Here is a 24,100-nt window from a genome sequence, read left to right as displayed (position 1 = left end):
TCATTGGCATTGGATGATGCTTTAGTAATCGGACAACTATCGAGAATAGCCTCTACTTAGCAAACAATTGTGTGAAGCCCCTCTTCATCAAAATTCTACAGCTTCATGATAGAACTGGGAACCCTCCTTACCTACCTGATCAATCTTTCCCATGCTCTTTCATGATGTGAGCCATCTGAGTAGTTACATATCCACTTAATTTATTTCTGAAGAACGTATGATTGATCTGTGAATGATTCCATTTCTCAATGGCTTCTCTCATGCTCAGCTCCAACAAAGTTTGTTGTGTAATCAGAAATCAGTTCAGGAACTGGTACTCATCTTGCTATAAAGCATTGAAGTGCATTAACAAAGGAATCTGTGTCCAAAGAAGATGACACTTCAGTGTGAACAGCTCGCACAGCTAGACAGGTATATATAATGCTATACTCTTCACTGTACTCCTTCTGCTTTTCACCCCAAAAGATTCAAAATAGCCCACTCCTACATGTGCGAATGGAGGTTCATCAGGCGAGACCCTGTCCAGAGGTAAATCTGCCATGCACTGGCATCCTGGAGCTGCCGGCAACCATCAACAAACAACACACATCGACCAAATTTTTCTCGCAGTTGTACTAACACTGGGAATCCAATTGTCATGGTTCCATTTGGCCGTTCCCCTTTAATGCTCCTTTCTCCCTGATTATGCCCTAATTTCAGTCATTAGATTTCCAATTGCTGCTAGTTTACTTAATTACAGTACACCTGGTTTTCATCAGAGACTGTGAAATAAGTACGATGGCGTCACTATCACAGGTTGCCTATTTGTTGGTCTATTCTCGTGTGATACTTTGTTCCCTTGTCCGATTAGAACCGTTAGTTCTAAGTTCAGATCTAGTTTCAGGATAGTCCCTGTAAATCCCATCTCCTTGTCAAGACTCCTCCAGTTTGCTGTTCTACGTTCACGTCTACGCCAGCATCCCCAACTCAGTCAATGTGCCGGTGTCCTGCACTTGGGTTCTCCTCAGTCACCCCATGCAACACCAATGTCTTTGGTGTAACCTGGCTAACATGGCCACCAATGTTCACTTCTTGATGTACATGCCTCAGAATGAGATCTGAAATATGAAGATCCTTCACCTGTATAATGGGATGTTTAGGCTCTTCCGGCATGTCCGCCCTACTAAGCCATCCACCACTCTCAAGATGCCATCTTCAAGTACTGGATTGAACTTGAAAATATGATGGTTGTTTTTCGCACATTCTCCCCTTTGCAAACTTGAGAATTCATCCTGAAATCTCTTTCTTTGAGCTCCTCCACTGAGAGACAATCTCAACCAATCTGACCTTTGGACTTCTCTCCTACCTCTCTTTCCAAAGAATACCTATGTCTGTCTTCATCCAGGTCAGACTGAGAGCAAATACTATTCAATTGCTGCTTCTTTTCACTTAGAAATAAGAACAGATTCTTGAATCTTAAGAATCTAGGCCACTGTCTTCCGCAGATGGGTCCAAGATGAGAAGTGATGCATCCAACACCTCTTCAATATGCATAACTTCTGAAGTTCTCCAGAACAATCTGGATTCACAGGCCATTCACTTTCAGACAAGAAGATACCGAGGTCCTGACACCCAGGCCTTATTCTTCAAAGAAGCCTTCACCTTCAACCCTCGAGAGACCACATCTGCTGGGTTGCTTGAAGCCTTCACATACCTCCATTGAGATGCCTGTGAGACCTTAAGAATTTCTGAAACTCTGTTTGCGATGAGGATTTGGAACCTGGAAGTTTATTTCTTGATAAACTTCTGTACAGAGGTACTATCAGTCCAAAAAACTGAATCCTGAAGCTGTGCGTGCAACTCCTTCCTCTATGATGTGTTCATACGGCTTGCCATCGTAGCAGTAATGATCTCCAGAAGAGGGATGGAAACCAGCATTAACTGTGCTGCCATAGCTTTCTCTAAAATAAATACACTGTGGACCTGAGAATACGCGTCTTGCATCAAAAGATGTGTCACTGTTCCGTAGACATCTTCACTCATGTCTGTAAAGTGGTATAACTGTGCAATGGTAAGTTCTCCGAAGTCCAAGGGTTTCAATTGTCTAGCAATCTTGAAGTCTTCCAGTCAGTTCTTCCTAAGGGATCATTGATGAAACTGTGGAGAGGATCCCCCTTCTGGTTTGTGGTGTATCTTGGATCGTGATCTTAAACTTAAGAGTATCAGACTGAATACACCATTGCACACCCGATACCCTCTCCACTGATTCAAATCCAATTCCTTCATGTCTTTCACTCTTTGCTCTTCAGGTCGTGCAGATAGTACACTATGTCTGTTACTTATCCACTTTGTGAGTTGAAAACTACCCTTAGCAGAAGACCTTACAAGGCCATGATGTAGAGAAACTGCTTCTTCTTCTGAGGACACTGACAGAAGGTAGTCATCAACATAGAAGCAAGGCAAAACCTTATTCACTGTCTCACAGCTGAACTGTTCTTTATTGTCTTCTGTGCATTTCCTAAGAGCAAAATTGGCACAACTCAGTGATTGAGATGTACTCCAAAGAGATGTATTATCATTCTAAATTCCACCATATCTAGGCTGGGTTTAGCATTAGGTCACCAAGAAACCTGAGTAAATCTGCACCTTCCACTGGTACATTAACCTGATGAAACAAGGAGTCAGTATCCACCAAAATCACCACTGGTCCATTACTGAATCTAGTTATGATTCCAATCAGTGAGCTAGTAAGATCCAGTCCCTGTAAAACCTGAGCATTAAATGATGAAAAGTTGCACCACAGTCAAACACAACTTGAAGTTTCCCTTTTCTGGGAAGATAAACACCAGGATTTGAAATATACCAGACTTTCCCATCACTGTGTTCCAGATCCTCTGCTGGCACTCTTTCGGCATAACCTTTGAAGATGACATCGTTCATGAAAGCTGTGTAGTCAGTGTGAAATGACAAATCCTTCTTGAACCTCTTCCATATATTCAGAGCATGCTGTTCAGCAATCTTCCCATTATTAAGCATGTTAACATCCTTTCTCAGAGGAAAACTAATCTGGTAGTGGTCAGCTATCAGTTTTGCAGAACTTGCCACCAGCTCCATGAACTTGTGATCTTCTCTTGACAAACCAGGTTGTTCATCCTGACCGCATTCAGGGAAGTCTGTCTTGAGTTGCTACTGCCAATGCTCATCCAAGTTTAAAACTGAAACCGTGTTACCTGTCACCTCTGACTGAGCATAGTTTCTTCCATCACCATGGGTTTGTTTCAGTGATTCATTAACAGTTCATCCCAAGATTCTTCTGATTGCATAGGGTCCATCATTAACACTGATTCACTTGCAACAGCTCCAATGCTTTAGGCACATTTGTCCCTATCGGCAGCTCAATTTCTGAATCAGTTTCTGGCAAATGAATGTGTTTCAGGTGAGACCATTCCTGGAGATCCCTCTAATGAGGAATATTTCCTTTGTGGACAGGCAAACTTTCCTGCAAATAGACATGAGGCAGTTCACAGTTGTTTTCACTATCTAAGCCAGCCACTTCCAATCCTGAAACTACCTGGCTACTCACAACCTTCTCTTGACCCATGAGAATGTAAGTAGAATGTGGCCCTTTTCCTGTAAGGTTGAGCTTGTTCATGAGGCACACTGTACAGAACACTGTTGTGGTGAACTATGTGCCTGTCTGGACACGCCCCCTGCTGACTGCTCCTGTGGCTCCTCCCACAGGCCCCTGTACAAAGGCGATCTGAGGCCTGACGCTCGGCCTCAGTCTCCAGGACATAGTATGATGGACACTCACTCCTGGTTCCTTCTTCCAGTCAATAAAAGCCGATATCTCGCCTTACATCTCAGTGTGAGTTATTGATGGTGCATCAACTGCTATGCTTCCTTGATCTAGGAAAATATAAGTAAACGCTGTCTTGTTATCCTTTTTAGACTTCACCTGAACTAGAATTATAGGATGTTTATAATCATGATTACCATCCCCAGTTAGGCTATTAGATACCAAGTAAGTATTTGCTGCCATGTTTGATTCCAAAGTCCTTGAAAGTGAGTCCATAGGTTGTGAGAACAACTTGATGATGGGCAAGTGAGGTTGAGTGAAGTTATCCCCTTTGGTTCAAGAGGGGTAATAATTGCTCCTGAACCTGGTGGTGTAAGTACTGGGGCTCCTGTATCTTCTACCTGATGGCAACAGTGAGAACAAAGCATGACCTGATGGTGGGGGTTCCTGATGATGGATGTTGAGTTCCTGTGACGATGCATTTTGTAGATGTGCTCATTGGTGAGGAGGCTTTACCCATGATGGACTGGGCTGTATCTACTACTTCTGTAGTATCTGCCGTTCAAGAACATTCATGTTGCTGTACTTGGTTGTGATGCAGTCAGTCAATGTACTCTCCATCACACATCTATAGAAGTTTGTCAGAATTTTAGATGGCATGCCAAATCATCACAAACTTCTAAGAAAGTAGAGTTGCTGCCATGCTTTCCTTGCAATTGTACTTACATGCCAGGCCCTGGAAAGTAAGAACACTGAGAAATTTTAAGTTGCTGACCCTCTCCACTTATGCTTCTCTGAAAAGGACTGGCTCATGGACCTCTGTTTTCCTCCTACTGAAGTCAATAATCAGCTCCTTGATCTTGCTGACATTGAATGAGAGATTATTGTCGTAGCAATGCTCTGCCAGATTCTCTGTCTCCCTCCTGTATGTTGATTAGTACTGCCTTTGATTTGGCCTACAACAGTAGTGTTGTCAGCAAACATGAATATGGCATTCTCCATGTCTATACGAGCTTTCTCCATTTGCATCTCAACTTCGAGCTTAGCATACATTGTTCTTATTCTTGCTGCTTCAGCTTTGGTATAAGCTCATGCTACAGCTGTGCTAATTGTGGTTTTCCTTCAGCATCGCAAAACTGCAATGGATGAGCTACATACTGACCTGACCTCCAGGTCTTGGAGATCAACATTGCTTGGGTCAGCAGCTGATATTATTGTCCACAGCATTCTGATACATCTGCAATCTGCAGGCGATGCCTCTAAAAACAAGCTATCTTTTCACTCTACTGCCTTCACTGTGCGTATGTACATAGCTATGCAGGAGCTAAACAACTTCTCAAAAATCATCCAAGATGGAAGCTTTCTTCAGGAGTTTTAATGAGATTCTTTACTTGTGAAAATATGATGCTGTTTCAAAGGCAAATAAAGAGTGGAGAAACTACCCCACACAGGAAATAATATAAAAAAAACAGCTTATGCATAGGAAATGATGTTCTAGAACTGCACTTCTAGAGGCCAGATCAGTAGTTACTATGTAAAAAGAGCTGATGATTTCCTATATTGCAGCTTTGAAGGTGCATTAGTCCATATTACTTTGGAAGTCTGAGCTCTGAATATTGGATTTATATAATTGATTGAATCTCTAAGTTAGTAGAATTATCACAAATCATTTTTCTTACCATTCTGTCCCAGCATTTCAAATTCCTCTGGAAAATACTGCAAGACACAAAAGAGTGAACATTGTTTTATACTATAGTATCAGAAAGGTACATTGGATTTGTAATGTAGAATTAGGAAGAAAACTCATTAGCCTGTGTGCATTGTAGAAATGATTTTATGAATGTCACCTCAGTGCAACCATTAATGCCATAAATTGCACTTAGCAACCCACATATTCTTTTAGATTTGTCTGGACAATTTGGCTTCAATGAAATCTATCTGGCATCTCCATTTTCAAACATATGTAGAGGGAGGAAAAGGAATAATGTTTCAATATTGAAAAGTAACGATATGTCTTAAGTTTTAATCTTTTCCAAAGACTCAGTTCAGTGAAGTTTGGTGGTTGGGATCAGCTGAATAATTTTTGCCTTTTTGTCATTCAGATTCACAAACTCAAAATTAGTTAAAGCGTGGGCTAGAAATTCTTAAACAAAATGCATCATTATTGTTCATCAGCAACCTAATAGGTAAAGAAGGAGACAGCTTGTCACTTGCTGTGATGTCCCTTTCTCCCTGTGTTTATGGGCTTCCTTATCTCCTTCACCTGCTCACAATGGTGGAGAAAAGGTCCTTGCCTATGTTTCTGTGAATTAGAGCCCATTTTATTGTGTGTGTTGTCTTGATTGATGGTGATGCTAGGGGCCATTGCATACAGCTGTCTGAAGATTAAAGGAATGCAACATAAGGTAAACTATTTCATGCACAATATTTTACTCATTGATTTCTTCCCAGTATTATTCATTGGGGACTCCTTTTGATTTCTGGTTTATAGACTGTATGTACAGTATGGCTGGGGGATATTTCAGTTTTTAAATTGTATCTGAAATACAGATGCCGTGTCACAATGGTATTCTTGCATTTTCTTTATTGGGATGAATAACCCAATATATCAAATTGGTCAGAAAGGCACAATGAAGATATGTAATCATATTATATTAAATAATTTCAAAGAATCAGCAATCCTCCCAATCTATCACTAGATGCTCCAGCCCAGCAGGGTGAAGAAGAGAAGTTCGCCTTGTGATTTGCTTCTCCATCTGGTATGGGAGCAGTTCAGCATTGGACCAGGTCCCTACAAAGGACTGTGAGAACAGCTCTGAGGATCATATGGACCATCCATCTATCAGGGACGTTTATCTGGAATGTTGCATACACAGGACCGTTAGTATTAGTAAAGATCTCACCCCTCCATCCAGTATCCTCTTTGACTTTCTACCATTAGGCAGGAGACTACGATGCATAAAATAGTGAGGATGAGGAACAGTTTCTTCCCCCAGACTATTAGGCTTCTGAACTCCCTGCCGCATCATATTCAAAGTGTCATTAGTTAATCTGTTGCATACCCTACAATATTTAATATTAATGCACTTTGGTTCATTATTTATGCATGATTCATCTGTACATTTTCTCCTTACCTTCTTAAGTTATCATGTGTTGTGTGTGTTACCTGTATGTAATGCGCTTTACACTCTGGTTTGGAGAAACATTGCCTCATTTCTATATGGTTATACACATGTATATTATTAAATAATAATAAACTAAACTTAGCTGTGTCCAACATGTTAAACATTGTGATAAATTTTCATTTTTAGCAGAAGATCTTTTAAATGCCCTATTTATTTCTAGCTTAAACTGCAAGGAGGCATCCAATATGATATACATGAACTGGCCTTTTGACTTCTGGCACAATTAGTTCATTTCACTCTTGGAACAGCTGATCTAGTTGTCCTGCTCGCTACCAATCCTGAAGCAATTAATTTAACGAAATGAGTTTGCTAAGTGAATGTGTATTTGATAATAAACCATGACCTCTGTTGGTTAATGGTAGTAATGAGACATTTTAGGTGATCATGAAAGAAATAATAAATGCCCTTGGAATCTCCCACCAACACTACTGCCCATGAACTTGGAGCTCCCCACAAAATTAATGATATCTATCTAAATGCTCAGATGCACTTGCTGGAACAAAACAGCTGGTAGACTCAGTGTTAAAAGGGATCATGAGAGCATTTTATCTAAAAAGGGATGTACTGCCGACTTCACTGCTCATTCCAGGATCTGTTGAAACCTCATCCCTCTGCTGGTGGCTGTGCAGCCATGTATTTAGAGAGAGATGGTGAATATTGGACTTTAATAGAATTATGGAGACGAGTCTACAAATGTACAGGGCTTTGCTGGAAGTATACCAGGAGAACTATATAAAACTCTTAACACTTTTTTTTAAAAGGAAGGAAGTACTTACTTTGGAGGCAGTGCAGAGCTTGCTATAGGTTCTCTCCCTGATCTGTGGACAGACCTTGTATATGATGGAGCATTTGGGAGATTGGTGGGGTGGATGGGGTTGGATTTGCTGGCTGTTGCAGGGATACTGTCATGTTCTGCTGGGTGGAAGTTTAATTTTATGTTTTTGTTTAATCTTCTGGTTATCAGTTTAATTATCTCTTTGCATGGCACAGTACCATCTTTGAAAATTCACTGTTGAACCCTGTTGGGATGTTTATGTGTCATATATGTTGTTATAAAAATAGTTTTAACTGGTATTCTTTGTTACTGAGTTAATAAGTGGCAAGAAATGATGATACATTATAAATGCCAAACCATGACCATCTCCGACACGTAAGGTCATAACTACCTCCCTATGACTTTCAGAATGATTACTGTTAATGAACCTGTCAGCATTCATATTCTAGGCATCACCACAGGCTAGCATTATATCTAGAACATATATACTGTTGCTTCCAGATTAGTTTGGAGTCTGTGAGTGACTTACTTCCTGATTCAGGAGATCTGTCAAGGATATGATGGAATACTCTATTACTGGCATCTCCAACAGTGGACAATATTGTATTTGTCAGCTTAAGCTTTCACCTCCTACCCCAATCACTGCAATCTGTATCTTCCCCTAAGTATACAGCAGTTATCTTCCAAGTTTTCTCTCAGCTTTTACCAAAGCACCAACCTCCGCTACCTATTAGAAAGAGAGACGAGGCCTTTCCAAACTTCCTTTCAAAACACATCATTGTCATGTTTTGGAAATCTATTACCAAACATTCTTTGTCACTCGGGCTCCTTATGGAGCTTATTACTCAAACAGATAGAGGAAATGCCTTCACTAATAGGTCTCCAGATGTTCAAGAAAATGCTTGATCACCATTCTTTCAACTGTAGTTTAGGATAGGAAATAGTGGTTTTGCCTTCATTCCTGATAAGAATGATTTTGTTTAAAGGGTAATTGTTTCTTGTTGCTTTTTTATCATAAGTTTATTCTGTAGTTTATAGCCTAACCCATTTGATTCTGATTCCAGTAATTGAGCAGCATGTAAAAGAAATTGATTTGGATCTACCCAACATTATAACAGTAGCAGATATTCTGAAATGAGCAACATCCATGAATTCATATATTTACAGAAGTGGTATTTACTACCAAGAATAACAGAAATACCTGAGTGTAGAGTGAAAATTATCATAGATAGAATCCTCTGAAATTAGCAGGTTGTTAGTATTTATAGAACCTTTCAATCTTTTTCTAAAAGTATGCAGCAATACTTTACTCTCAATCCAAAGAACTCACAATTTATTTACAAAGCCACTAGTGTAAAATGATTGTGTTATTGACCATATCAGTATTGAGCATTGAAACATTGAAGCACTGAGAGAACAAATAAGACAGTCTATACAGGATACCTAATGGAACGTGTTCTTCAGTTTATGATAAACTGTGTGTGACAGATGTTTCACTGCAGCTCACACTGTTTTTCATCTGTCCAGAAATATTAACCAAGACAGGACCCCCAAAGCATCCGGCCTTTGACTTTCAGGTGCTGTTGAATTGGAATTATTTTCTATTCAAGCAAAATGTTTTCAATAGATGATGCAAAAATGCTGTAATTGTTCTGCAAATTTGGCCTTATCAGCTAGTGTATTCACAAAAATTCTGGCAATCATTGTAGGACCTTTAAAATGGTGAAGATTGTACCTGCGCAATAACACTGCTGAAGTATAGTTTAACTTTCCTAAACTGTTACATATGAAAGTCCCATTTTAAAAATAAATCATCTTTCTTCTCTCCTCTCCTAAGACATCACTGCCTGCTGGTGTATTGCTTCAAGCATTCCTTTGATATCTCATCAAAGTGATCACTCATTTTGTGTGAGCCTAAGCACAAGTAATCAGTAAGTCTTTTTAAATGAAGGGCATAATATACTGTCTTCACTTGACAACCATTTTTCAAGAAGGAATCACTTGATTGTGTTCACGACTGTGAAGGCTGACCAGATTTTCTTGGTCCTATTTTCAGATTCACGGAGACTGATATTGGCCCTGCAACTACTGTGAAAATGAGATCAGTTATTTTATCAAGGGATTCTATCAGGTTGCATTTGCTCATAAAGAAAGATTAATTTTAAGGATGAAGATACATCTTGATCCTTTACATGTGCAAATTTCCTGCTCATGACTGTTGTACATAATTTTCTGGTCGCAAAAGCTTCATGTAAAACTGCCTTACCTGGATGCCTGTGTCTCTTCATAAGGAAGGAATATTCAGTGTGGAGAAAGGACTTGTATTTGTTCTTGTTTTCAATCTCTGAGGAAAATCTTTGCATGTAAAGCTGTTTTGTATATTAGAGTAATAGAGCAATACAGCATGGATACCGGCCCTTTGGCCCAACAAATTCATGCTGACCAAGGTGCTCACCGTCTGATCCTAACTTCCTGTGTTCAGCTCATATCTCCTAGTCGCAACCCTTCCATGTATCAATCTAAATGTCACTAAGGTACCTGCCTCACACACTTCCTCTGGCAGCTCATTCTATTTACTTGTATCCTCAATGTGAAAAAAAATTGCCACCATACTCTCTGCCAGTGATGAATGTCTACTCTGAGGTCCCTCTCTTCCATTTCACAGCCTAGTTCCTTGCCAGTCAGAAAAGGCTCCCTTGCAAATCAGCCAATGATCTATCCATGCTCATATTTTTCCTGTAATACCATGGGCTCTTATCTTGTTAAGCAGCCTTAAGAATGCACCTTGTCAAATACCTTCTGAAAATCCAAATACACAGCATCCACCGATTCTCTTTTGCGTATCCGGCTGATTACTTCCTCAAAAGAATTCCAACAGATTTGTCAGGCAAGATTTTTCCTGATGGAAACCATGCTGACCTTTGCCTGTTTTATCATGTGCCTTTAAGTACCTCAAAATCACATTCTGAACAATAAACTCCAACATCTTCCATTGAGGTCAGGTTATCAGGCTTAAAAATTCTTTACTTCTGCCTCCCTCCCTCCCTTCTCGAAGAGTGAGTGATATTTGCAATTTTATTGTTGAGAAGGCCAGACAAAGTTCATACTGTGAAATTCTGAGTCTAACTGTCGTATCTCAGTTGTTTCATTTATCCCTGCCCGAAATGTTGACTGTACTGTTTTCCATAGATGCTGCCTGGCCTGCTGAGTTCCTCCAGCATTTTGTGTCAGTGTGTGTTGCTTGGATTTCCAGGATCTGCAGATTTTCTCGTCTGTGATCATCCAGCTTTGCTTTGCAGGCTTAATATACTACTGTCTGCAAAATTTCACTCATGTATCTTCCATTCAGAAACTTTTTTTCTAAACTATTCTACATTCCTTATACCTCTGACTGTATTCCCTTCTGCATCACACTTTCAAAGGTCTTCCTAAAATCTATTCCTATGGCCACATTTTCTGATTAATTCACTTTAATAAGCTGAGGTTTATTATCAGATACTATTTCAAAGTATTTTGTTTAACAAATTGATGTTAACTTTATGCAAAGCTGTTATAGTAAATATGTTAAATTATAACAGGTTTTGTTTCACAGTTAGACGAGTTGGACAGAACCAGCTGCTGTGAGGTTGCTTCACGATACAGTATGTCTCATTTGAAGAATCTTTCCTCCTCTCTTTGACTTGTATGAGTCCTTCTTTCATTGCTCTCTCTCTGTAGTTTCTGCTTTGTTTTGGCTCTTTGTTCAAGTTCTTAGTGAGACTTACTACTACAACCATGTATTCTCTCTCAGCAATTGCCTTCATTGCCATCGTGTCCTGACTGGCTTCCAGCTGTTTTTTTCAGGCCTCACAGTTCAGTCTCAGCCAGGATCTCTGTCAAATCACAATTTCTGTCCCTTTCTCACTCTCTCCCATAGTTCCAGGCCTCACTTTTCCAAATGTGCCATGTTCCCCAGTTCTTCTTGGCCTGCTGCTGGATCCACTCTCCCAACTAGCTGGTCTTGATGTACCTGGTATTCACAAAGGATTGGAAACTCGACCACCACCAATACTGCAAGGGGGCATCTTCGTTGTCAGCTGTCGCCAATCTTACCACACCCCACCCACCTCCGATCCTATAAGACAACCCCAGCCCAAGCATCGTCTTCAACCCTTCCTCCCCTGTTCTGTCACCTCCCTTCATTCTACTACATTACTCACCCTGAATCATCCCTTCCATAACCCCGTTCGGACACCAACCTTGCCTGGGCTCCAACTCTTGCTGATCTTCACCATGTACCCTTTCCTCACCCACTCTGACTCTAAGCAATCTGTCCTAAGCTGCGGCATAACCTTAGAATCATCAGTGAGTTCTGGTCCATTATGGTGTCGAACTCTTCTATTATATATGCGCCCATGCCCATTTCTTTGCAAGGGGTATTCATTCTTATGTCTCCAACACTCCTCTTCCTCTTGGATACTTCAACAGTCCCCCCCCACCTCACCAACCATCCTGGCCGTTGGCTCTCTCTTGAAGTTTTCATTCCTTATTGTTCACCAATTGCCTTGACTTCTGAAATTCCCTCAGCCACACTAATCTTATTACCCCCCACCTCACCCCTACCCCCAAGCCTGCTGCTCTCTGCTTAGTTTGGACCACTCTTAGTCTCGTTATCAAACCCACGGACAAGCCGTTGTGCTCTGGCGGCCAATCTCTTCCCTGCAGAGGCCAGAAGGCAGCTCTTGGAGGCCAACTCATATCTGCCCCTGGACCATGACCCCACCAGCAAACAGCAGGCCACCCTAACCCAAACAATCACAGATCTCCCTTCCATAGCTTTCACTATGATAGTACCCCAGCCCAACACTGCCAGCTTCTGTTTCCTACTAAAGAGCCACTAATAAACTATTTCCTAGTCCCATTGTTTCTGCCTGTACTTGCATCACTGAGCTTATCTTCTTATACCTTGACTCTGTCATATCCCCTTTTCCAGTCCACTCACTCCTATATCTATCATGCTGCACTATTTTGACAACTTCCAATTCCTTGGCCACCACATTTATGTCCTGTATTTATTATTACGAATGTGCCATAACTCTGAGGGGCCGAAGGGTACAAAGTAGCCCCCTCCTTTGTGAGAATCGCAAGATCGCTATTAATTCGGGTCTGGGACCCAGGAAATGAGAGAGAATCCTAAAGGTTTTTGGAATGTGTCCTGGCCCCTCAGCAAGACAAGCCACGGAGACGGGAATGGTAGCTTTGAAAGGAATAGGAAAAGAGACGGAAATGGTGCCCTTTCATAGGATCGTTATAAATTGTGAGCTGGTATCTGGATCAGTTGAAATAGGGATGCGATCAGAGTTCCCGAGAACTGATGCGGACATCCTCCTTGGTAACGATTTAGCCAATGGTAAGGTTTGGTCAGCAATGAAGCTGACGAGCCAGCCTGTGAGTGTTGAGGTCCCGCCCCTAGACTCCAAGATCTATCCCGCATGCACGATCACTCGCAGCATGTCGAGAAAGGCAGCTGAGACAGAGAGCAGTTTAAATCCGGCCAGTATCGATTTGGCCGAGACGTTTTTACCGACCCTGTACCACAAGGGTTTAGAGGGTGGGAAAACGGAGAATAGGAAAGTGAAAGAGAGTAAGGGAGATGAGGTAGTCCTGCCCTTAGTGAGGAGAAAATTTATACAAGCATGAAGTAAAGATGAGAAATAGATAAGGCTGTTAAAAGGTCCAGAGTTGGACATGGATGATCTGTCTGGTTTGGCAGAACTGTTTGAAGAAGTTGAAAATTCTAAAGGTGTTCCCGATAATGAAATGAGGGCAGTCCTAGATGAAAAGGATGCCATTACCTTGAAGAAGGCTGCTGGGTTGGCAGATGAGGTTGTTTCAGCCCGCGGGGTTGAGTTTACTCCAGAAGGGAGTTGCCCAGAGAGTAGCTGGGAGGATCAGGGGAATTTAGAATTTGAAAAGGGTACGGGTATGGAAAGCCTGGAAGAGGCAAATGTCCCGTTTGAGTGTGTCCAAGATGTGGATGCAGGTAGTACTGAGCCTAGTAATGGCGCTCAGAAAAAGTCTGAGGTATTTGATTCAGTTGAAAAGGAGTGCAGTCCTTGTGGGTCAGATGGACTTGGTTCAGTGAAGAAAGGGTTAACCTTGGTAATCGTGGGAAGTGAGAGTTCCCAGGTGTTTGTGCTCGAAGGTGTGTTAAAAGTTAGTGAGGAGATAAAAGGTGGTGAGGTGAATATTATTATTGAAAGGAAACGTGTAGTTCCCAATTTGAATGAAGAAAATTTAAAGTCTGGATTGATGTCAGAAGCAGCCACCAGGTTACAGAGACATTGGCTTGGTAACACGGTGCCTGCGAATCAATTACAGGTTGAGTTGGAATGTAAAGGTGCCCCACAAACTTAAGAGTGTGGTGTGAAAAAGCAGAATTCGAAATGCTGTTTGAACAAAGAGGGATCGCTTTCAGATCTTAAATTGAGAATTAATAGCATGAAGGGTCCTGAAGAGAAAACTAGCAACTTGCTTAAACTTAAAGAATTGTGTGGAAATTCGGAAAATGGTCTTAAGTTTGGAACACATTGTTGATAAAATAACTCCTATGAAAGGAGCGGGCGAAAGCCTATTTCGCCAGGGTGCACAAGCTCACCACGTGGGAGTTAACTGGAAAAGGGGCGAGGGTTGATGGGATGCCATTTTAACGAGCAGGATCTGGTTTTAAGGGATTTCGACAAAGCATGTGAATAATAAAGACAACCCCAATGGAAGATTGACTGTTAAGTTTGAAAGTAACATAAAGATTAGAATTTGCATGAACTTTTGTAGTATACACGTAAGCTAAGATCACAACTCTTTAGTTTTTGTTTGCTGAAGAAAAGGAATAAAAATAGGTGGTTAGCCAATTGAAGTCTGATGCTACAAGACTTTAGTATGGTACAAGATGTTAAGATATTAAAGGAAGTGACAATGTAATCGTTCACTGTTTAGATGCTGAATTGAATGTATAACTGTATTACTCTGTAGTGAAAAAAAACCTTTTGTATTGTGTTAGATTCTAAAATCCTGTAAGACTCTGTATTACTTTGTTTTCACCAATGGTAAAAACGCTTTGAAGGAAGGGGGTGTTACGAATGTGCCACAACTCTGAGGGGCCGAAAGGTACAAAGTAGCCCCCTCCTTTGTGAGAATCGCAAGATCGCTATTAATTTGGGTTTGGGACCCAGAAAATGAGAAAGAATCCTAAAGGTTTTTGGAATGTGTCCTGGCCCCTCAGCGAGACAAAGCCACGGACAATGGCCATTGTCTCTTGGTGACGGAATTGTGTATTGAGTACTGTACTATTCATTGAAGCCCTCAGGGAATGACCAGAGTGGGCTGGTTGAGGGATTGCATCATCCCAACCTGATTGACATCTGAGACCCTGTGAGTAAGGATAAAAGAGGGTCTGGGGAACACCCCTTTAGACGCACCAGGAGAAACACTAGAAATCCCGTGACAGCGTTTAATAGCGACAGCTGTTGGGGAGCCTGTGTGCGTCCTTTTCCTTTGCCTAGGAATTGGCGGGTTTACCACGGAAGAACGGCTTAGCTAACGAAGAGGCCACCACCAACGAAATTTCAAAGGATCGACATCATGAAAAGGAAAAGCTGGCAAGTTTCTGAAATCTGTCTCTCTCCAACCAAAAAGCTGCAGCCTGAATGAACTGAGTGACTTTTATATTTCCATCGGACAATACATTATCCCCCTAGACAACGATAGAGCTATTTCTTATTGATTACTATTATACCCGCACTTTTAGATTTAGTATTGACGATGTATATTATCTGTGTGTTTGCATTGATATTATTTTTGTGTATTTTTATCAATAAATACTGTTAAAAATAGTACCATCAGACTTCAACAGACCTCTCTATCTTTGCTGGTAAGTGACCCAGTTACGGGGTTCGTAACATTATATACTGCCACCCTCAATCAGGAAGGTCTTATGGCCCTCTGCTTTTTCCATTTACATTCCAACATGTTGGTCCATGGCCTCCTCTTCTGCTGCAATGAGGCCACTCTCAGTTTAGAGAAGCAACACCTCATATTCTGCCTGGATAGCCTCCAACTTGATGGCAGGAACATCAATTTATACAACTTCGATAAATTTACCCCTCCCTCTTCTCTCTTCTTCATTTACTCCCTCTTGACTCCCTCTTACCTCTTTTCTTCATCCACCCATCACCCTCCGCTTTCCCTTTCTGCCATAATCCTGTCTTCACCCCATCAGATTCCTTCTTCTCCAGCTCTTTGCCTTTTCTACCTATCTCTCCAGCTACTTATTTCAACCCCCTCTCCCCCACCCACCTGGCTTCACCCATCACCTTCTAGCTTATACTCCATCCCCTTCCTCCACCTCATTCTGGGATCTTTCCCGTACTGATAAAGGGTCTCGGCCAGAAATGTCAACTGCTTTTTCATTTCCATAGACATTGCCTGCTCTGGTCAGTTCCTTCACTTGGTGTTGTGTGTGTTCCTAAGGAGAAAATAAGCATTAGTTTATGGGAAAAAAAGCTTGGTTAGAAACTCTACTTGAGGTTTTTGCAGATGCAGAATTGTCAAGAGAGGATGAATAGATATTGTGTATTTGAGCTACCAGAAGACTTTTGATAATGTTGGTGTGAATGGGGACTGCCATTAACATATTTGCATGGATTGAGTATTGCTTGATCGGCACAAATCAGAGAGAAGGAGCATAGAACATAGATCAGTACAACACAGGAACAACCCCACACTATCTGTGTAGGGATGATGCTTAAGTAAGCTCAACCTATCCTCATCCTATACATAATTCATATGTTTGCATGCCTACATCACTGTCTAAACATTTTTTAAATGCCACCATCATGTGTGCTTCCACCACAATCTTTGTTAGTGTGTTCTAGCTACCTACCACTCTCTCTAAAGAAAAACTTACCCCAATCATCTCCTTTAAACGTACCCCCCCCCCCATCTTAAAGCTATATTCTGAAGTATTTGAGATTTCTATCCGTGGGGGGAAAAAGCTATCCATCTACCTTCTGCACCAGTGATTCTTTTCCGGTTGATGGGCAGAGGCCAGTGGTGTGCTACAGTGATTAGTGCTTAGGCCTCAGCTATTTACAATGATATGGATTGGGGAACAAAATGTAGCATCTTCATTGCAGATGACGTGATGCTAAGGGGCGGGGAGTTTAGCAGTTAGGAATGTAAGCTGTGAGTAGATGCAAAGAAACTCCAATATGATCTAGACAAGACATATGAGTGGACAAATGAACTGCAGGTAGAGCTTAAACAGATAACTGGTATGTTATCAAATTCAGTTCTAAAAACAAACACCTAGGTTATTATTACTTGAAATGTGTTAGCTTGGGGAAAAATGAAAGTGCAAAGCAATGTGGGTGTCCTGCACATCATTCGCTGAAAGCAAATGTTCAGGTGCCGCAAGGCAAGTGGAATTTGATTACAAGACCATAAGAGCAGAATTAGGCCATTTGGCTAATCAGGTCTTCTCCGCCATTTCATCATGGCCAATCTATTTTCCCTCTCAGGCCCCAATTTCCTGCCTTCTCCCCATATCCTTTCATGCCCTGACTAATCAAGAATCTATCACGCTTTGCCTTTAATATACTGAAAGACTTGGCCTCCAAAGCTGCCTGTGTCATTGAATTCCATTGATTCACCACACGGTGGCTAAAGAAATTCCTCCTCATCTCCGTTCTAAAAGGACACCACTCTATTCTGATCATGTGTCCTCTGGTCTTAGACTTTCATACCATAGTTAACATCTTCTCCACATCCACTCAGTCGATGCCTTTCAACATTCAATAGGTTTCAATTAAGTCACCCCTCATTCTTCAGAATTCCAGTGAATACAGGCCCAAAGCCACCAAACCCTCTCTAATGTCAGCACATCCTTCTTATAACAAACCTTTCAAGCCTGGATTTATTTTTATGAACCACCTTTGAACCCTTTCTAACGTAAGCATATCCTCTCTTAAACAAGGGGCCCAAAACTGCTCACAATATTCCAAGGGAGGCCTCAACAGTGCTTTATAGAGCCTCACATCACATCCTTACCTCTATATTCTAGTCCTCTTCAAATGAATGCTAACATCGCTTTTGCCTTCCTCTCCACAGACTGAACTTGCAAATTAACCTTTAGGGTATCTTGCAAGAGGAATCCCAAGTCCCTTTTTACCTCATTTTTAAAAAAAAATTCTTTATTCTTAGATTTCTACCCCTTGATTTCTTTTACAAAGTGCATGACCAATCACTTCCCAACACAATTCCATCTGAAGCTTCTTTGTTCAATTTATCAATCTGTCAGTCTTTCTGTAGCCTCTCTACTTCCTGAAAGCTACCTGCTCCTCCACTTGTCTTTATATCATCCGCGAACTTTGCAATAAAACCATCAATTCCGTCATCCAAGTCATTGATATGTAATGTACAAAGGATTGGTCCCAGCACAGACCCCTGTGGAATACCAATTGTCACTGGCAGCCTATCAGTAAAGGCTACCTCTATTCTCATGTTTTGCTTCCTTCCAATCAGCCATTACTTTATCCGTGCTAGCATCTTTCCAGTAATGCCTCAGGCTGTTAACTTGTGTGGCACCTTTTTAAAGGCCTTCTGAAAATCCAAATACTGTACGCAACATCCACCAATCCTTCTTTGTCTGTCCTGCTTGTTACTTCTTGGAATTTGAACAGATTTGTTAGGCAAGATTTTCCCTTGAGGAAACCATGCTGAATATGGTCTTCGTTGCACATATGGTTGAGATCAGGAACAGAATGCTTTGGTGTAGTTTATGGGGCCCAGGTGAGTCTCCGTCTGGAGACTGGTGTGCAGTTCTGTTCTCCCAAAGTAAGGGAAGATGTTTTTGCCAGTGAGAGAATGCAACAAATGTTTACTAGACTGATGGCTTGTATATGAGGTAAGATTGGGTTGGTTGAGTTGAGAGTAGAAGAGTAAGGGGCACCTTAGAAACATAAACTTTTAACAGGACTGGACAGACTAGCTATAGAATATCCCTGATAGCTCGAGAGCCTAGACTCAGGGTTGAAACTCACAGAATGCAGTGCATTCTATTTAGAAACAAGGGAGGCATGGTAGCCTAGTGGTTAGCACAACATTTTACAGTTCAGTTCCCGCCATTGAATTCAGTTTATACATTCTCCCCGTGACTATGTGGGTTTCCTACTAGTGATCAGCTTACCTCCCACTGTCCAAAGACATACTGGTTGGTAGGTTAAGTGGTCATTGTCAGTGGTCCTGTGATTAGGCTAGGGTTAAATTGCTGGGTGACATGGCTTGAAGGGTTAGTAGGGCCTGTTCTGTGCTCTATCTCAATACATAAATAAGAAAGGTCAGATGTGACTTCTTCGACCAGAGGTGAACCTGTTCATTATCAACCACAAAATGAGTGAAAACCAAGTCATTAAGTATGTTCAGGAGGGGGTAGGTATATTAAAACAAAATGGATCAAGGGATATAGGAAGAATGTTGGGTACATGGTACTGAAGTTTGGAGTGGGGAAGCTCCTCTGTTTCTATGCTTTCTAAAATGATGCTTCAGATCACATTTCCAGATCTCTATAAAATGTCACACCTGTAAATTTATATTATAAGATTGAATTCTACTTTTCCTCATCACAAATACTATTTCTACTTTGTTGACAGGTAAGTGTTTGAGGATCGTTATTTAATAAAAAATGTTTATCACTTTAATAGATGACAGCAGTGAACTGATCCACTAGTGTAATCCATTTTGCATGTTTTGATATTATGATAAACAACATATATGCTCAAATGGTCAAAATGCTCCTCCAGTAGAGTTTCGGAGGCAAGAATTCTGATGACTGTGGAGTTGTTGTGAAACCATCATGGGCAATGGCACGTATGCCTATCATGGCCTAAACCAGATCATTCACAGCTTTAATATCCTTATCAGTCCTAATCTGTAATTTAGTAGCCAGACTTCTGTCCTGAGTCAGAAAGCTGTAGTTTGAATACTATTCAAGATTTAAGTATCAAAGACTGTGTAAGTTATACAACCTTGAGATTTGTTTGCTCACATGTAGCCACATAGCAAGACACCCAATTAAAGAAAAAAGAACAAAAATAAAAGGTAAAAGACCAACACCCCCAAGAGAAAGAAAAAAAACATGAATTATGCAAAAAATTGAAGCGAACAACAATATTCTGAGCCAAAATTGAGTCCTCACATCCAAACCTCGGAGCAGCACAGAGTCAGCCCAAAGCCTTGCTTATCAGTTCATGTTAGCAGGCGCGTGCACAGCAGCCAAGGCAGTCTTTATAGCCTCAGCGCCATGGAGAAAGGAGAGACCACTGTGGAGAATAAGCAAAATACGCTCTTGTGCCAGATCTTGGCACCCTGTCTTATCAGTTTATCTGGGCTGGCTTTTAAATTGACCAAACAACAGACAGCGAAAGGCACCTGCGCCTTGGAGAGTGGAGTAAGATATCATGGAGAGTGAGCAAAATCAGCTCTACTTTCCAGCGTTTAAACTGTCTAAACAGCAAATTGTACCTTGCACTAAGAGCTGGTTGCAGCGAAAGGCTCCGGGCCTAGACCACACCGCCCAGTGACTTGCTCTGGGCCCAAAGCTGCTCTCAACCTCTTCAAATCAGCTTCTAGAAATTTGTGTTCAAACATCTAAATCAGTACTCCAGTGCTGTATTGAAGGAGTGCTACTTTGTTGAGATTCCTGTCTTAACAGATAAATTTTAAGATAAGGCTTTGTGGCCTCTCAAGATCATATGAAAATTGATCCCCCCAAAAATAATGTTGAAATAGAGAAAAAAAAATTATCTCTAGCTCTGTGGCAAATTTATATTCCTTAATCAATGTTTCTAAATAGATTATCTAGTCATTATCATATTCCTGTTTTTAAAAGGTTGCTGATCACAAAATGTTTCTGAGACTATTATAATTGCAATATTTATTCCAATTTAAAAGTATATTTTATTGGCTATAACAAAATGCTTGGGATCCCCTGAAGGGACATGAAAGGCAGTACATAACAGCAGCAATTTTTTTCTTCATAAAACAGCTAATTACATATACTTTTACATATCTTACCAAGGCTTCATTCAGTCCTACTCCACTCCCCTAGTACACAAATAAAGGCAAAATTTTCCCAACAGTGGAAATAAGAAATACATATAGAAAATGGAGCATACACATGGTGGTCAAGCAACAGATGCTTTCATTATTTACTTACTTATTATGACACTGAAGGAGACCATTTATCCCATTGAGTCCCTGCTGGCTCATAAAAAATGCCGGACACTGGTCCCCTAGGCCTGAGTCGACGTAGTAGTAGTAGCAGCAGTAGCAGTAGGCTCACAACAGAATGTTAGTCGTATGTGGGTTTTTGTCTCACATGCCTATCAATGCCACTTTGATTCTTGTGCCATCTGCATACACATACCAACGCATCTACCAGGTCTGGGAGGAAAACACAACACATGCGGTAAACCTCTCTGTTCCTGGAGAGAACATGCAAGCCGGACACAGATAGCACTCCCAAGTCGGGGTCAAACCTGAATCCTAGGTATTGTGAGGCAGCAGCAATAACTATATTTCAGTTTGTTATGATCTTTGATTTGCTACCAACTTCAGAGTACCAGATTATTTGGCTTTTTATTTGAGTTGTTTGGTTGACATTTTTATATGGTGCTTCTGAGGTGGCAAATTCTTCAAGTTATAGTAAGTACTAGAGTATTTTATGTAATTGATAGTAGAGGAAATAAAAGCTGACATTATATACCTAAGAAGTGATAAATTGTCTACTTGGAAAAATAACCATTGCAATTCTTGGTTGTTGACTATAATGGTGTCCTTTCTGCTAACCTATCTGCTTTTGAACTTTCATGTTATGCATTTATTTCTTCCAACTTTTCGTTTTCCAACCTAGAAACAAATTACTGCTGCAAGAGAAGAACAAGGGAAAACGTGAATTGATATTTCTCCACAAAATCAATTAAACATTTGATATTTAATTTTGAAAGGAATACATCAAACAATGTGTTTATTTTTGAAGAATAGTGGCAATCTTTTAGTTTAGTAATCATTACTTATCTTTGACCAAAATTGGGTTATTATAAATGCAGCTGACTAAGGTACCAATTCAAGTATTAAATATATCCCGAAATCCTGATGTGAGAAGCCAATATCAGAGTGGTCAGTCTTTTGTAATGACATTGCAAATGAAGCTCTGTAAACCACATATTGAAAATGTATGATTTTCCTGCATAGACCAGGATGCTGCATTTTATACATTTTCCATTGTTTACTAGTTAATAGGAACTAATTCCTTTGGATTTCCAATGTTTATTTTATTTCACAGGGTGCGATCAGCCTATCCCAGTTTCCTTAGGCATGACACAAAGGATTTAGGGAGAATGGAAATGCAGGTATGTTATATAATTATTCGTTTAAAGTTATTTACTATTTTATGTAATATTCTGTACGTAGTATGAGGAAATTAATAAAATGATTTCAAAGCCATATAGTGAAGTATTCCAGAAGAAAGTTTTAGGTTTAATATCACTGGAATATGCTGTGAAATTTGTTAGCTTAGAAGAGGCAGTACAATGCAATAAATGTTAAACATAGAGAAGAAAAGTCAATTTCAGTAATTATATATAACGGCGAGGAAAAAAAGTGTGGTAGTGTTCATGGGTTCAATGTCCATTTAGAAATCAAATGGCAGAGCAGAAAAAGCTGCTTCTGATTTGCTGAGTGTGTGCCTTCAAACTTCTGTACCTACTTCCTGATGGTAACAGTAAGAAGAGGGCATGTCCTGGGTAAGGAGGGTCCCTAATAGTGGATGCTGCCTTCCTAAGGCACCACTCCTTGAAGATACCTTGGATGCTACAGAGGCTAGTTCCCATGACGAAACTGACTAATTTTACAACTTCCTGTAGCTTCTTACGATGCAATAGCAACATCCCCTCCCCCCATACCAGACAGTCAGAATGCTCTCCATGGTACATCTGTGGAAGTTTTTGAGTAATCAATAAAGTAATCTAATTTGATATTTTTAAGGGTGCTCTTCCTTTAAGTTCAAGGTAAATCTTTCTTCTTCAATGTATTGTGATTTATAGCATCATATGCAGCTAGTGACTAGAATGTTGTTTTGCCAATTGTCAAGATTTTTCATGCGTCTCACGACAAAATATCATAAAGCTCCTTTATTCATTTTCTTTTAAGAGAGTGGCAATAATTCCCTTTCAGGCGATTTACAAGAGTTTTTCAAACTATTTTATTGCATTTGACAGTTACGTGAAATAGAGAGGTTGTGGCAAATGTGCCTGTGATGTGTTTAACAGCAATGTTTGTTTATTTGTGTTAGTTATGTGATGGCCAATGCTTTAAAACACAGTTTAGTATTTTCAACTATCACTTTGCTACCCTGGGTGACATTGGGGGTGGGGCTGCCATAATGCACCAACAAGCTGTCCAAAGGTGATACGATGAAAGTCTGTTTCTAACAAGCCAAGTTTTGCCTGATCAGAGAACAAGATATCTATTTATTTATTTTGAGACGCTGTGTGGAACAGGCCCTTCTGGCCCTTCGAGCTACCCATCAATTTAATCCTTGCCTCGTCACGGGACAATTTACTAACTGGTAGGTCTTTGTACTGTGTGAGGAAACTGAGGGAAACCCACTCAGACACAAGGAGAACACACAAAGTCCTTACAGATGGCACTGGATTTGGACTCTGCCCCAAGCTGTAAAAGCATAGTGCTGAACGCTATGCTGCTGTGGTGCCGTGTACACTACTGTGGTGCCCTCTGATAATGTGTATGACAAGTGACAATCCAAACTCAGTAGAGCAATTTTAAAGGATGTGCTGTTAGTGGTATGCTGATAGAAGTGTTGAGTGACTGAGAGTAGAGTTGTGAGAAAGAATGGACTGCAAATCCCACCAGTGAAAAAAAAATGAGGTATATTTAGGACTGATTAGGATTCCATTTGCTTTGATGAAGTGAGTAAATCAAGAAGTTATTAACTTTGGGATCTGGTTTCAACCATGCAGACAATGGTGGTAGATAGGAACTGCTATTTCCTTCTCATCTAAGAAGAGATGTAGGATCTCAAACTGGTCTGGTGTAGATAAGGATGGCGTAAAGAAGAATTGAATAGTGGAAAAACTTGAAGTTTAAAACACATTTATTATTAAAGTAGGTATTCTATATACAACTTTGAGATTTGTTGCCTTACTGGCAGTCAGAAACAAGAAACCAAATAAACCCGTTATAAAAGAAGACCATCAATCACCCAGTCTCAGAAAACAGCAAGTCATGTAAATGACAAAAGCAAGC

The 24,100-nt window shown here is 40.6% G+C and overlaps 1 long non-coding RNA gene across 1 annotated transcript in view; it reads left to right on the top strand.

Moving 5' to 3' along the window:
* Nucleotides 1–24,100, top strand: part of LOC132395515 (uncharacterized) — a 170,421-nt gene that overhangs the window by 129,391 nt on the left and 16,930 nt on the right. The window contains exon 3 of the long non-coding RNA XR_009512635.1: nucleotides 22,119–22,185. This is a non-coding gene — a long non-coding RNA (uncharacterized LOC132395515). The remainder of the gene's footprint in view (nucleotides 1–22,118; nucleotides 22,186–24,100) is intronic.

Source organism: Hypanus sabinus, chromosome 6 (assembly GCF_030144855.1).
Source record: "Hypanus sabinus isolate sHypSab1 chromosome 6, sHypSab1.hap1, whole genome shotgun sequence".
Classification (NCBI taxonomy): domain Eukaryota; kingdom Metazoa; phylum Chordata; class Chondrichthyes; order Myliobatiformes; family Dasyatidae; genus Hypanus; species Hypanus sabinus.
The sequence above is the reverse complement of the archived record's forward strand: the minus strand, read 5'-3'. Positions and strand labels throughout refer to the sequence as shown.